The 15,455-nt window shown below is 40.6% G+C and overlaps 1 protein-coding gene across 1 annotated transcript in view; it reads left to right on the top strand.

Annotated features, from left to right (window-relative positions):
• caskin1 (CASK interacting protein 1) overlaps window positions 1-15,455 on the top strand; it is an 86,049-nt gene that overhangs the window by 34,367 nt on the left and 36,227 nt on the right. The window contains exon 2 of the mRNA XM_068712782.1: window positions 7,945-7,996. The gene's annotated coding sequence lies outside the window, so the exon portion shown is untranslated. The remainder of the gene's footprint in view (window positions 1-7,944; window positions 7,997-15,455) is intronic.

Genomic DNA, 15,455 nt, shown 5'->3' with positions numbered 1-15,455 from the left:
ATGAAGTGAGAAAGGTAGATACAGTAGATACTGTATGTGAACATTATGTCCCGCGTATGCTCAGTAATATATGTGCATTTCAATGCGTACGGCTCTTAATTGTGAAGGATTACAAATGTGTTTAAGCATCCGTGTGTGTGTGTGTGTGTGTGTGTGTGTGTGTGTGTGTGTGTGTGTGTGTGAGCAGATGGCGTGTGTGTGTGTGTGTGTGTGTGCGCTACCTGCTCACGAAGCAGAGTCCAGGAAGTGTTGATGAGGAAAGTGGAAGCAGGGAGGGTTAACGAGGATCAAACAGCTCCTGCGGTTACCACGCCAACACACACACGCACACACACACACACACACACACACACACACACACACACACACTCGCACAGTTTATCTGTCCGATAGTATATGCAGATAAATTATTAACGCTGATTATTTATACTGAGACATCAGAGTTATGTGCGTTCACAAATCACTGTAATGCTTGCGTATTTGGCTTGGCTTGTCACCGTGTGTGTACACGGTCATGATACAGCACTTTGTGAGGACGTGTGTGTAGTCGATTCACTGAGAGCGCGTGCATCTGGCAGCCAGTGGACGATGTTGGCCGAGCTCCCGCTCTCACCCACTCTGCCCTTATATGATATCTGTTACAGAGCTTCTGTCCTTATTCGATGACGGGGGGGGGGGGGGGCGGCCCTGTCCTTTTTTGTCTAATGTCAGAAAATGAAGAGGGAGGGAGGTCACGAAGTCCAAAGCAAAAGGAGAGAGATGGCTTTCTATGTCTTAACCGGCTCTAAACCAGCGGATTGTGTGCATGTCTGCGTGTGTGTTTTCACGTGTGTGTGTGTGTGTGTGTGTGTGTGTGTGTGTGTGTGTGTGTATGGAGTTGCGAAGTGGGAGGGGTTATTTTAGGTGCCCAGGGCACAATCATCACCCCGTCATATAATTGGTTATTAACCTAGGCTATAAATAGAACAAATAACCAAACAACTACTACTAACATATTATCTATCACCTTTGAAGTCGTCATGGTGAATTTCTCAGCAAACAGTTGCCTACGTATGCATTTTAGCAGAAGCGGAGCAACATGATCATTCATTCGGAGTCGTGTTTGTGTCCACCTGATGAATGTGAGTCCAATATTCACGCCCACTTTACCTACTTTTCCTACGAATGCCCAGAAAGTCGTTATGAGCACACAGTGACGTCAAATAAATGAACGTCTTCGAAGGAAACAACTTAGGTTCAGGCAATGAAACTACTTGGTTATGCTTAGGAAAAGATTGTCAACTACTTACGTTGGGTTTAGAAAATAAAACTAGCTAGGTCTCGTTCCACACGCGGCACCAACAGTGGTTGTCTGGAGGAAAGACCGGTGTTTGTTTGACTCGCCCACCTCCACTCCTGCTCGCCCCGTGTGACTTTTTGCAGTCCTCATGCTTCCTGTTTTTTCTTTTGTTTTGCTTTTGTACATTTTTTTTGTAGGTATAGCTCCAAACGCTGTATGAGAGCAGTCTGTTTTACCCCATCAGGGAAAAATCAGCTTCAGTTGCTAAATGCTACTCGCTAACGTTTTGGAGAGTTTAGTGTTCGGTGGGTTTTTAGAGCTTTTTCGTTAACATCTGACCGCTGCTGCATAAAACACTGATGAGAGCTGTGAGAGACAACCACAACAGAGTAAGGGGTTGTGCCATATGTCTTTTTTTCCAAATTTTACAAACGGCCACCAACAGCGATTGCCAATATATTTGCTTAGGTGTGTGTACGCAGTGAGGAAAGGTTAAACCGACACGAGAGTGTCGTTTTACAACATTCCTGATTTGATTCCGCCGGGAACCGTCCAAGAATAAAGAGTCAACCTTAATATTGCAGCACTAATGCATGAATACAGGCCCTGCTACCGTGCCTGCCAACGTAACTGCACTGTGAGTGCTACAATGGAGAAACAGAGAGGAAAACGATTACATGAGACAGACAGAGAGAGAAAAGAAATACTATCACCTTTCTCATTTGCAGACCTGGGGGGGAATTGATGGCAGAAGAAGAAAGGAGAAAATGAAGAAAGAGGGGGTGAAGAGGTGGAGGAAATGGTGAGAGGAGGGGGAATGGGGACAGATCAATCGGGGCCAAGACAACAGGTCTGCTTTCAGCGAGCACTCCAGAGTCCAGCGCACTATTTTCCATCCTCACTGCCAGGGACAGAGAGTCAGAGAGGAAGGGAAAAGAAATACGGAGAGACAGCAAAACGGCATGAGAGCTAAGGCTATAAGCTAACGTTTCCTTTCCATTTGTTTCCCTCTTTAAACTAAATGGATTCCATGTGATAGAACAATATAAACTCCCTTGTTTAAAAAATGGTCTGTACAACAAACTCTGTCCTCCCCAGGATGTATTATACAACAGCACAGCATATTAAGAAAAGCAGTGACACTGTTCTCTTTTCCTCTCCCATGAGGATAAAATCAGCCCATTTTTGCCAGGGGGTAAGAAAACAGAGAATCAGCAGACTGCAAATAATCCGCCAGTAAAAACCATGTAGTCTCTTTTGCCTTGACTGCCTCCATCCCTTAATTGGAATATGGATAGATCTAACCTTTTCTAACATGAGTGCATAGACACTACAATCTAAAAATCACCATCTTTGACCTTTACTGGGTCAACCGGGAGCAATCTTTACACCCATCAAGGCGGAGGGTGGTGTTAATTCACACGCTAATATGTAACTTATGTAAAGAGCTTAAGTGAAACAGGAACTGTTCTAGAAGTGACAATTAAAAATCAATTAAAAATCACATGGACATTTGTAGGAATGCAAATGACCAAACCAGGAACCTGACGTTACTCAACAGTACGTCGTGCCGTTTGTTTAACTCGTCTAGACAAGGATGGCAATTCATGGCATGGCAATGGTTGTCTGTTGGTCTGTTCATGGTCATTCATGGTCCCTTCAGGTTACCCTTTAATTGTGCTACTGCCAATCTGTTCAACACTTTGGGCCAATTAAAAATACCTACCGCCACTTGCTAACATATAAGATAGTGAACATGGTAAACGTTGAACCTGCTTGACATCATCATGTTATTGTTGTCATCAGCTGTAGCTTAAGGGCTTACAACATTATGATGAAAGTGATTCCGCATAAGCTGTTGCCACAATTTTTGGGTTGACACCATTTGTTGCACAGATTTAATGCTAGATTTAACTATTTTTGAACCACTCAAGAATTGATAAAATGGTCATAAATCTCTCCAAAATATCACATTAAGACACCCAAGACCTTGAGCAATACCAAATAAAAAGCCATGTTGTGATCTGGTAGGGTTCTGGAAATGGTTTGTAAACACCCTTATTGTCAATATACCTAGGAAAGCCTCTGAATGCCCCAGGTCTCTAATTACTGGTTGTTATGAGGCTGTGAGTATTGTAGAAGTCACTGCAGGTCATTTTAATAACCTGGTCTCACTATTTGAAATGAAAACTATGGGGTCTAACATCATCACACGTGATTACAAGTGGGCTCATTCCCTCCACAAGAGCTTTCCAGTCGTACCCAATTTATGCAATTCCAAGACAGTTAAGGGCAAATGACGTTAGAAGAGTGTTGGTGGATAAGGTGGAAACCAATTTTTGATGAAAAGTAGGCTACACTCATTGCTGGGCTGGTAAAGGCTGGATTTCAATATGCCGACGATTTAATGTTGTTTACATCGGAACAATTTTAACTTCTAAGTGCAAATGATGCTGTAGTAGACTAGTTTATCTTACAATATTGATAGATTTTAAAGACCAATAAAGAAATGCTAAAATGAGAGATGTCAGTGAGTTATACGAGCTAGTGGAACAACTGTAACAGCTAATGATATAAATGTTGTTTTCTCTAATTGACAAACATTCCAGAGGATAATTTGAACATTATACTGTGGATATTTTTGAATATATTTGCTCATTGTGTGTAATTACCTTCAATTTACATTTCTCATATCTTTCTTGTGTGCACTTATGTTCATATCTATTAATATTCAATACATGTCTATAACCTATGTACGGCATATTGCAACATACTACCAGCTGCTGTTATTCTATTGAATTCTGAAGCAACATTTCATCATTTTGCAGTATTTGATGTATATATTCTCTCTTAACCCACTTGTTTATATTACATTTTTCATTTTTCTTTCTTTTGCTTTATCTTATTACACCAAAGGCAGTGTGCCAACACCCCCGACTTGCACACAAAGAGAAAAAAGCTCTCCAAAAACCCCAAGGGTTCAAGAATTTTAATTGACTTTATAAAAACAGATTTTTATTTCTCAGTTTTGGGGCAATTACTCGCCTCCAGCATTTTCACAGAAGCTTTTGCTTCCGTGGGAAAGTTTATTTTCAGATTTCCTCAAAACAGTTCAAAGCCAAAATGAATATCGTAATGTGTGGTTGTTGGCTGGTGAAGATTTCTATATTGTGCTGCATTTTATTATGTTTCACTTTGCGCTGCAGATAGCGTCTTCGCTGCAGGCAGGTCTGGGAACACATATGGGTGCTCTCAGATGCTTTGACAGGCGACTCCGACAGGCCTGCAGTCAGTGCATTGTCCAACATTACAGAAGCTATCGATGCAGCAGTGTTTTTTGAATGTGTGTGTGTTATTCTTTTACGCATTTAAGCGTGCGTGGCACTTTCTGTTAGGACATGAATGTATTTATGAGTTCCCACAGTATCTGTGTGTGTGTGTGTGTGTGTGTGTGTGTGTGTGTGTGTGTGTGTGGAGTGCTGGAGTGTGTATTTTTCAGCTGGGTGGCTTCATCATAACCATGGTTTCGCTGTTTGTTATGACTGCTATGTTGCTGTCCAGCATCTCCGAGCAACGCACATCATACACACACACACACACACACACACACACACACACACACAGAGGCATAGACACACTGATGCAATAGCAAAAACTTTGACATCAGGTATTTATCGCCCAGTTTGCCTTTTAAACCTGGTGTGTGTGTGTGTGTGTGTGTGTGTGTGTGTGTGTGTGTGTGTGTGTGTGTGTATGTGGGGTAGATGGACGCTGTTAGTGTCCTGTACAACCCAAAATCAATATGGACTTATTTCAAGTTAAGTACATATACAATATAAGTACAGTACAAGGGAAACGTCTTGTCCATGTCTCCTACATGAATCATTAACTGGTGAGGATGCTAACTTTTTTTGTCAGGGACATGCAGCTTTAGCATCAGTCTTTTAGCACGATATCGTGTATCATGTAGCCATCAAATTAATATTTTAGAACCTTTTTACATGATTCTCATTTTAAAGTCAGCTGTAAACATTAATAAAGTCAGCGGGAAACAGCGTTTCCGACCAACTCCGTGAGCTAATGTTAGCTTAATTAACTCGCTAGCTACAGCTGACACATCTCTTAGCAACAGCGTTTGTCTACCTCTGGCTGAAATAAAGGACCCATTGTTTCAAAAGATGACTGAGAAGTTTGATGGTAAAATCGGCCACAGTGTCATCGTTAACTGTGTCATGTGAGACCAGAGAGCTTGACAGGTGTAGCAACAGTTAGCAGAGCGAACGGTCAAGTACATTAGCCTGGAAGTTGGCATTTTGGGAGACGTAGGAAATCACTAAATGACACAGACGTTAAGGCAACGTGCATCCGTTAAAGAAAAGTAAAGAGAACATTTTATTCCAAGGTGGATACCAGACATGCTAAGCGGAAAGTTTTCCTCACAAAGGTCAGTCTCAAGGACACCTTTAAAATTGAACGAAGGGATTTCCGTCTATTTTCCTGTCGTGGGGGGGGGGGGGGGGGGGGGGGGATCAGGTCTGATGACGTTATGGAGTCAAAAGGTCACAGTCAGAGGCTGCTGGACAGATGTGGACTACTGTGGACATAATGTGTTTTTATTCTTTTTTGGGAAGAGTCGTTGTACGGAGCTTATCAATAATACATAACTTTTTTATATATATATATGTTCCATCCCCGTCTCTCTTTTCTCTCTCTTGTTTCACGTTATCGTTTCTCTGACCGAACTTTTCTTCGTGTTGACCGCAACTTCGCCACGCCTTTGTGTTAATGCATGTGAGTGGATATCAGCTTCCATGGTGTTACACCCTCTCACAGCAGGTAGATAGTGCCTTTAAAAGCTCTTTCTCCATGTGTGTGTATGTGTGTGTGTGAGAGAGAGAGCGAGAGAGAGAGAGAGAGAGAGAGAGAGAGAGAGAGAGAGAGAGTGTGTGTGTGTGTGTGTGTGTGTGTGTGTGTGTGTGTTAGTGAATCCCTGCATTTAGCAGCCAGAAATAGCTTGTTAGGAAATCAATGTTCCTCTCCCAGTGGCGCTGGGAGCTCTCTCCTCTACAATGAAGGGACTGTCCTGTTTCCTGCACCCTGGAGAGGGTGTGTGTGTGTGTGTGTGTGTGTGTGTGTGTGTGTGTGTGTGTGTGTGTGTGTGTGTGTGTGTGGAAAGGGTGAAAGAGAGAAAGCAGAAAGAGAGAGTACAGACTCTCATCTTGGCTGCATGTCAGCTGACATTGGCCATAAAAACAAGGGGCAGAAAATGAACAAAACAATGTGTGTGAAAAGAGGGTTGTGCTCTGACTCCCTCTACCTGTAGATAAGTTACTTCAGAAGAGATGAGGCGTAGCTGCTAATAGGCATCAGTCGTTTGTCTGATGAGCAGCGTCGGATCATGAGAGAGGTCATCGACCCTCACCTGTGACATTGCCAGTCGCCAGGCCTCCTGAGCTGTGAAGGGAACAGAGTGAATCGGTGACGTCATCACTGTGAATAGAGATGTTCTGATACCACTTTTTCCTTCCTGATACCGGTACTTGAACGTGTGTTTCGACCGATAATGACCACCGATCTGATACCTTGCGTTTAAAAAAGAAAAAGAAAAAAAGATTAAATGATATATTTATAGATTGCTGTGAAAACGTCTCCTTCAAAGAAAATGTATTCATTTAAAATTCTCAGCAAATACTGCATTTTACAAGATTGTATTTGATGATAGACCTTCGCCCAGAGAGCTTGAACGCATCATAATGTAGCTCAATGCAACCTCCGTTTACAGCTGTTAGCTCCGCTATTTAGCCAAGCAGGACTGTGCTGCCCACCGGCTGCTAGCAGCTAGCAGCTAACGTTAACTAGCTAAAATCCATCTGGATTCAATCTGTGTTGTACCATGACCGTCATCTTCACACTTCTGTGACGAGCAGGAGACGTTGGCCGCCACGTTCGCACTGTTATCACATATTTCCAGTAGCGGAATATGAATTTGAGTGCACATCAACCAAACTTACGTTCCAGTCTTTGTTGCCATGCTTTCATCAGCCCACGTTGTTTATTACATTACTTATACAGCTGTAACATAAATACTTAATGCAACATCTGCATTTAAGTGTAGTGGGTCGCAAGAGTCAGTTATTCATGAGGAGCAATTCACAAACAGGTCACAAAGTGCTTTAGTGATGCACTGAACTGTCATGTGCAACACATTCACTTTAATATTGTTTTTATTTATTTTTTTTCCTTCTATGAGATTTTGGTAATTTGCTTTATAATGGTGGATAATAAAAAAAAAAAATAGTTCCACATGTAATAAAGCTCGCACATTTTGTATGTTTATATTATATTTTTGGCAGGTTTTGAATGTAATTCTGCATTCATGCCTATCCACACACAGAAGCAAACATACTCGGAAGGATGTCAATAATGAGAGACAGATTTTATCCCCATGTGGTCCTGAAGTCAAGGAAATGTGATGACAGAATGAAGAAGTGAAAAAATGTTTTTTGGGGTTGTTTTTTTTATACAAGGTTGAATGAAAAATACTCATCACCTATAGCACAACGATTCTTTCAGCATGAACATTAAATATAAAGGCGCCGACCGTCCATTACTATCACTTATATGCTGCAGAAATCAATTAATGTTCCGCTTTCTTTGCATTTCAGAGCTCCTCGGTTCGGCAAAGAAAGTGAATGTCAACTTCCAGGACACAGACGGGTGAGTTACCTCTCCCTATCTCCCCCTCTCCCTTCCTCCTCTCCCTTTTTGAAACATTCGTCCTCTCTCCCACTCATTCGCACGCAGTAAAAGCTGCATTATCACGATAGTTTTGCCAGCGTCTCTATAGCATTAAGAGCGGAAGGATTAGCCCAGATACCACTCAGGTTCATGGCGTGTTTATGTTCATGTGTGAGATAGAGAGGGCATTAATGCCATTAGAAGCCTTGCGTGTGTGCGGTGTGGGGCCTGTTGTGAGCGCTTGTAATCGTGAGTTGCTGCTTCAAACATACAACGCATCAAATGGAGGACTGCGATCCCACGTCCTCGCAGTCTGGTTGTGTTGGTCTCAGATTGTAGTCTACCGCGGATGACACACAATGACTCCAGTGGGACGTTCTGCTCCGGATGTGCACAGGATGCTGCTGCATGGGGCTGCTGGGTATGCTCCATACCTTTTCGTTTGAATGTATAAATGTGGTAACTCTTTTCTCTGTTACTTATGTGAAACATTTTGTTTTTAAGAGATGCACTGAGGCAACTTCCTATCAATAAAGTGAATCTATTTAACCAAGTATTATTGAAACTTCTCCAGTCAAATGGTTCTTCTTTTTACCAAGATCTAGAACAAAAAAATAGTTTTATAGTTTTCCCTGCAAGCGAACCTCCGGTTCTAAAAAAAAGTGAAGACAATGCCGAAGTGCGTTAAACCTGCATTCTCTGTACTGACCAGCAGGGGGCGACTCCTCTGGTTGTATAGAAGTCTAGTCTAAAGTGACTCTACTTCTCTCTTGATTTATTCCCTCAGTAAACATTGTAAACATGAGTTTATGGTCTCAACCTCTAGTTTCAAGTCTTCTTCAACACAGCATGATGTTCATTTAGTACATTATGGTCCATTTAGAGTCAAACAGACCATAAAGGTAAAGAGTATGCTTCAGTCCGGATCTACCTTGAGATCAACGGGTCACTTCCATAGCTGAAAACGACGTCTCTACCACGGCGCCGTAACACAGTCCAGACGTGGTCGCTTCCGTTCACTGGTTGCAAAAAAACCAAAACTAGATGGTGACGGCCAAATCGACGAACTCAAAGCTTCAAAACGTCAGTCCACAAACCAATGGGTGATGTCACGACGACTACGTCTAGTTCTTACATACATATAGAGTCTGTGATCGGCCCACTACCGCAGCAGCTGTCCCACAGTCTGTGGGGGGATGAAGTCAAGCACAGTTTACCCAACTGAATGCTTCCATTCTCACGATGGGGAAGTTCGAAAAGATGTACTGTTATGGTATCACTTTAAGAGTACTGGTATTGGTACCGGCATTGTATATGTTTAAACGATACCTACCCCCACGCTGCTGCATCATGTTCTAGTTGCACCACAACTCTGTGGCTCAGGAATTGAGCGGGCCTTCCTTCATTCAGAGGATCGGCGGTTCGATACTCGGCTCCGCTAGTTGATGTGCCCTTGGGCAAGACACTTCGCCCCAAACTTACTCCAGTAGGCTTTACCATTTACCACCTCTCAGCCCTTTTCTACCACATAGTTCCAGGACGATGGAACCAGAGGAACCAAAGAACTAAAACTCCCCTTTTGAGTATTCCTGTTTGCGTTTTTATGGCATCAGTAAACAATGCAAATAAAAGACAGAAAAAATTTGATTTTCATACATGAGGAAACAATACAGAGTAATCAGGTTATCACCTATTTTTAGTGGGTTTTCCCACATTTGAAAAAAGCTTTATATATACGAGCTAAACTTGGAGGAAAGAATGTGGCGCTGAGCGTCTTGCAGCAGTCTGTTCTTTAGCGGCCACATTTCCAGTAAAGTTTACAGCTGCTTTGCCGGCACTGTTTTCATTTTACAAGCATAATGCAGCTCGTTCAAGACGGATGCTGCAACGGATACTTTGTGGCTGTGCTTTCCTCACTTTAATTACTGTACACAGAAGACTATCTTGTCTGTAAGTTATATCTGTATATCCTGAATAATGCATATTAGCAGAAGGAAAATTCCTTCAGCTGCATTCCAGATTTTGGAAGGGGATGTGACATAAGCGAACAAAAAAAAGAAAAAGTAGTTTTTCAATACGCCTATAAAGACAAATAAATGTTTCCGGAACATTGAAGCTGTTTCAGATGCTCTTGGCAGCCCTCGCTTTTTTCCATTCGCTCTGCACTTACAATATCGGTTCATCTCTGTCCATGATGCAAACAGCTCAAGGTAAAAAAATGCTGATTTCCTGCGTCCATGAGTCACGACAGCTTCAGCGTTTGTGAGAGTAATTCAAACGGAGCTGAAGGACTGAAAACTGTGCTGAATGAAGTGGTTTCTGTAAAGATCAAAAGTAATCCTCTCAGCGCTGCGATGACGCTGTAACGGTGTATGGGTGAGTCATAAATAAAGTGTATGATAGGGATACATGGATCAAGTTTAATTTTGTTTTATAATCAGCACTCATGGCTAATGAGTCTGCACATGCATCATTTTAGATTAATTTACTCTTCTTGGAAATCGCTTGGAGACTCGTAATGAGTTCACTCTGTTGAAAAATAAGACTCTAAATTGGGATCTTTTACCACAGAATTTCCTTATCTGCTGTGTGTAGAAAACAGCCAACGTGATCTCAAAGAAATACGTGAAATGACCATAGAAGTGCATTAAGTAGTGGAGGTGGCACATAATCTGGCAGCAAGTGAGAAGTGCTTTAAACTTGCATTCTCTCTAATGGCCATCAGGGGGCGACTCCTCTGGAAGTCTAGTCTAAAATGACTCTACTTCTCTCTTGATTTATTCCCCCAGTAAACATTGTAAACATGAGTTTATGGTCTCAATCATAGTTTCAAGTCTTCTTCAATACAGCATGATGTTCATTTAGTAAAGTGTGGTCCATTTAGAGTTAAATAGACATTAAAGCAGAGGATGCTTTAGGGCGGGGCTACTGTGACTGAGAGGTATCTACCACGACGTTGTCCGGTCTGGGAGTTGTCTGTGTTTTCCTCTTAGATTTTTAACCCTTTCCCGGTGTGCTTTCAGTTCATGAAAGTTAATTGTAACATTTTAGTCGCCTAAAAATGATTCAGAAATTAGAAATTCTTCAGCTTTCTGTTGTACTTAGCTCCACCCTCCCGGGGTCACTTCTGGTTGCTTAAAACCAAGATGGCAACAGACCAAAAACCAAGATGGTGGACGGCCAAAATTCCGAACTCGTGGCTTCAAAACCGTAGCCCTCAAACCAATAGGTGACGTCTTATATACAGTCTATTCACGTTATGCATAGCATTACTTGCCGCCACCATGGAAGCCATTCAACGTTTAGGCAACAAAACTACTTAGTTAAGTTTGGAAAAACATCACGATTGGCCTCAAAATAAATAAGTAAGCTAAGGGAAATACGTAAACATTTCACAATAGGTCACTAACATAACTTCACATAACTCAACAACACTTGGAGACACAAACACAGGTCTCCTGGTTGAAAGTCCTGTGTTTGTTTGACCCATCCACCGCCCCTCCTTTCCTCACTCTTTATACTAAGTCACTAGCTCTAAATGTTGCTTATATTTACCATGTGTGTAATCTGTGTTTCCACCACGACAAAGGATCCTTATTGACTTCCCATTTGCATTGCTCAAGTGGTGCCGACATTAAATTTGAACTCATTGCGTGCCACCACCACACAGTACGCTGTTAAGAGCTATGAGAGACCAGGCTGAAAACAGAAGTGTGGTATCAATCAGCTGGTGTCAAGACATTGTTAAAACCAGCAGCAATCCAACAAACCGTTGACAGTGTGTTTACGTTATTACGATAATTAGAAAACGATGTAGTAGCAAAAGTAGTGAGGGCGATATGTAGGAAGGAAATGAACATAAAGAGAAAGTTTGTCACATATACTAATACTGTGTCTCACAAGAGACGGGCGATGTGACAACAACAAAGCACTTAGAGTTCACAGAGGATCTCTTTATAAACCCTGACAAGGAGATCCCCAGTGAGACCCGAGAGTGCATTACAGGAGAGCTCCTCTGCAATTATATATGCACTGAATGTGAGTGTGTTTGTGCAGACGTTAATGATACGAGAGCGCAGCCAGAGAAACTGGAAAATAGTAGTAGTAATAATAATAGTACGAGAAGAAAGGGATGAATAAGACGGGGAGAACGCCTCATACCGAAGCCAGCCCATTCTTATCTGGAGCAGGAAGGGAAATCTAATTGTACTTTTCCTGTATGTATATATATATATATATATATATATATATATATATATTAGTGCTGGGCAGCGATTACAATTTTTAATTGCGATTAATCGCATTATGTGCAAAGTTCAATAATGAATTAAAAAGTAGTGTATTGCGCACTTTTATTTTAAAAGTATTGCTATATGAACAGAAGTGCAATAACATTTGGTTTGCAAACACTTTAAACAAATAAGGTTCTTTTAAACAGCAGTACTCCCTTTACACTGTAGCAGTTAACATACAGGTATAATGATTCTGATCATAGATATTCAGCCGGTGTTCACAACTTCATTTTCATGCGTGTAATAGATGCAATTTGAAATATACACCTTGAAAACTGCAAACCTATCTACGTCATGTTTTTTTCTTTCTTTTTTTAATGTTTGTTAAATTCGAAGAAGCAATAACTAAATGATTCGTATTATACATACATATTAAACTCTACAAAAATAATGTTTGCTTTTTTGGTATTTTGGTCAGACACATATGCAACTCTGAGTAACGTGTACTATGTCTGGTATTTGTTATAAATGTACGTTGGTACATAGAGGGTGATAAGAAGCTGTACATATATATATATATATATATATATATATATATATATATATATATATATATATATATATATATATATATATATATATACATATATATATATATATATATATATACATGTATATATACACACACATAATGACAACTAGCATACCAGACATGGAAAAAGATTGTGGGCCATATATAGAAAAATGTAAGGAGCCACGGGACTAATAATAGTGAATGTGTAGTTTTCAACCAATAACACTGCAAGCAAATCTGTGTTTCTAAACCAGAAAACCCTATGTTCCATTGAAAATACATTTTCTATCAAAACAACTCTGGAACACTACTTAACATTTGACATTACAGTTGTTTCTTGGTGTCCCCACCTATTACAAAAAGTATTTCTGTATCTGCTGCTTTTTGATCTAATTTAAATTAATTTAGTCTTTCAAACTCTAATACAGTGCATTAAAGTGCTCACTTAAAGCATGATGATGCAAATGTAAACTTAGATGTCAATCTTTAAGTCTAATATTAAGATGAACAGGGACAGAAATGGTAGTACATTGTTTTAAAGCCAAGAGGTTAAGACAGAGGACATTTCACTAAATGACACTTAGTGTTTAAACCAGGGTGTGCAATGATACAGTGCAATTTGCATGAAGCATAGCGCTGAGGTAATGAATCTATTTTAAGCTGTGTAAGATTAATACCTGTAATATGACGGTGGTGAAACAAGGCAAACTTTGTTTTAGCCACCAATGTAAAGCAGAACCAGTTAAAAACTCCTGGTGGAAACTTAAAGGAAATCTTGACAAATAACGAAATTTAATAAAATTATGACATGGCATAAAACAAATATTCCCATGTTTCTCCAACCCATTTTAAATTAATTTAATCCAATCACTTAATTTCATACAATGTAAGGACAAAGCTGCTACTGATACTGAATTGAAATATTTAAAATGAAACCATTATACTTCCATTAATACAATTTTTAATGCTCTTGCACTGCCCCCAAGTTTGTGTTGTCGTAATACTTATTTTGGCCACAAGGGGCTGATTTCACCACAGCCCCTTGTTCCAAATAATTTAAAGAAATTAGAAAGATTATCCTGGCAAATAATAGTCCACTTGTTATTAAGTAATAGACACAAGAGAGAGCTTAACATTGTTAACCCTTCTGGCCCACAATGATACCGACCAATAGGGATTCACCTCTGCCCTCCCAATTGCCACTTCACCACTGTTTCCATCAGAATGCAGACGAAACATTATAAGTAAGAGGGAACATTTCAGAAACAGTAGACTGTTATCGACAGATGGATAATTAATGTTGTTGGTTGGTTGGTTTCTACGCTCAGCGAGTCTTTAGTAGCTAAAAAAGGAACTAATGAGACATGAACACACACAAGCGCTCTGAAATTAAAGCAAAGCGATGGCTGCCTTGAAGGTAAACATGATTATGAGATGCCATTGAACAAGTGAGTCATCTTCGCACGTCGCCTACGAAATAGTTTGACAATAGAACGCTTGACTAGAATAGATTGTCGCCTTGTTAAGCAAAGGTTAACACACCTCCATGCATTTTTACACTGACATCAAAGACGCAGCCAGAGATATATTGTCCTAACAGAAAAGACATCTCGGTCTTAGAGGAACTGGAATCTGGATAAAACCTGCACACACACACTCACACACACACATAGACTTCGAGGGGACCGTGAGAGAGACAGAGACGAGCAACAGGGACAAACACGCAGAGGCAGCCGGTGAGAGGAGTTGAAAAAGCAAAGAGTTTGGTTTGTGAAATGGAGACACATGAGATGTGGCTTCAGAGGCAGTGGCGCAGTGAAGTTTTGCAAGTGTCGGCTTCAATCCCTTCCATGAATACAAACGCATGCTTACACACTTGACCTCAAAAACACCCCTCTAGCATGCAAGTGTGATCGGTGTCGTCATCGCGAGAACGTCTTTTTGATAAACTTTGATGATGTGCTTTGGCGTCTTTGCATCGTATTTGTAGTTGGGTATATGTGCAGCTAGCTACTCGTGTCTTACAGGAATAGTTCCTTTACGTTTGTTTATTTAGAATTTGCTGTGTGTGTTTTCTGTTCATTTTTTAGTGGTTGGTCTTTTTCTTATTATTTGATGCATATTTTAAATCAATATATTCTAATCTGTTCTTATAGTTCAACAGTCTGCATGCTGAATGTGAAGCTACCGCCAGCAGCAGGTTAGCTTAACTTAGCTTAGCTTAGCACAGAGACTTGAAACATCTTTTCAAGTGACTTGTGTTTTTATGGAGGGGTTATGTGTCGGACTAAGAAGATAGAACATGGTGATTAGTGAGCTTAAGAGGTTCTTTTAAAAGAGCCAGTCCAGCCGTTTCTTTTTAAGTCTTTGTGCTAAGCTAAGCTAACCAGCTGCAGACAATTGCTTCACGAGGCTTCACAAAAATGAGAGTGGTATCAATCTTCTCATCTAACTGTCGGCTAGACAGCAAAAGGCTTGTAATCAGTTTTGCAAGAACCCAGTTTCGCTAAGTTCTGTCACAACAAGTCTCCTGTCAAACCTCTTGTCTCTTTTAGGTACAATAAGCTACAGCTGTTAATTGAATGTGTCAGATACATTTATTTATCATTTCACGTATTCTGTAAGGTTAACA

The sequence above is a fragment of the Cebidichthys violaceus genome, unplaced genomic scaffold (assembly GCF_023349555.1).
Source record: "Cebidichthys violaceus isolate CVI_PGR_0920_01 unplaced genomic scaffold, fCebVio1.0.p SCAF_172, whole genome shotgun sequence".
Taxonomy (NCBI): Eukaryota; Metazoa; Chordata; class Actinopteri; order Perciformes; family Stichaeidae; genus Cebidichthys; species Cebidichthys violaceus.
This window is presented reverse-complemented; position numbering and strand designations above follow the sequence as displayed.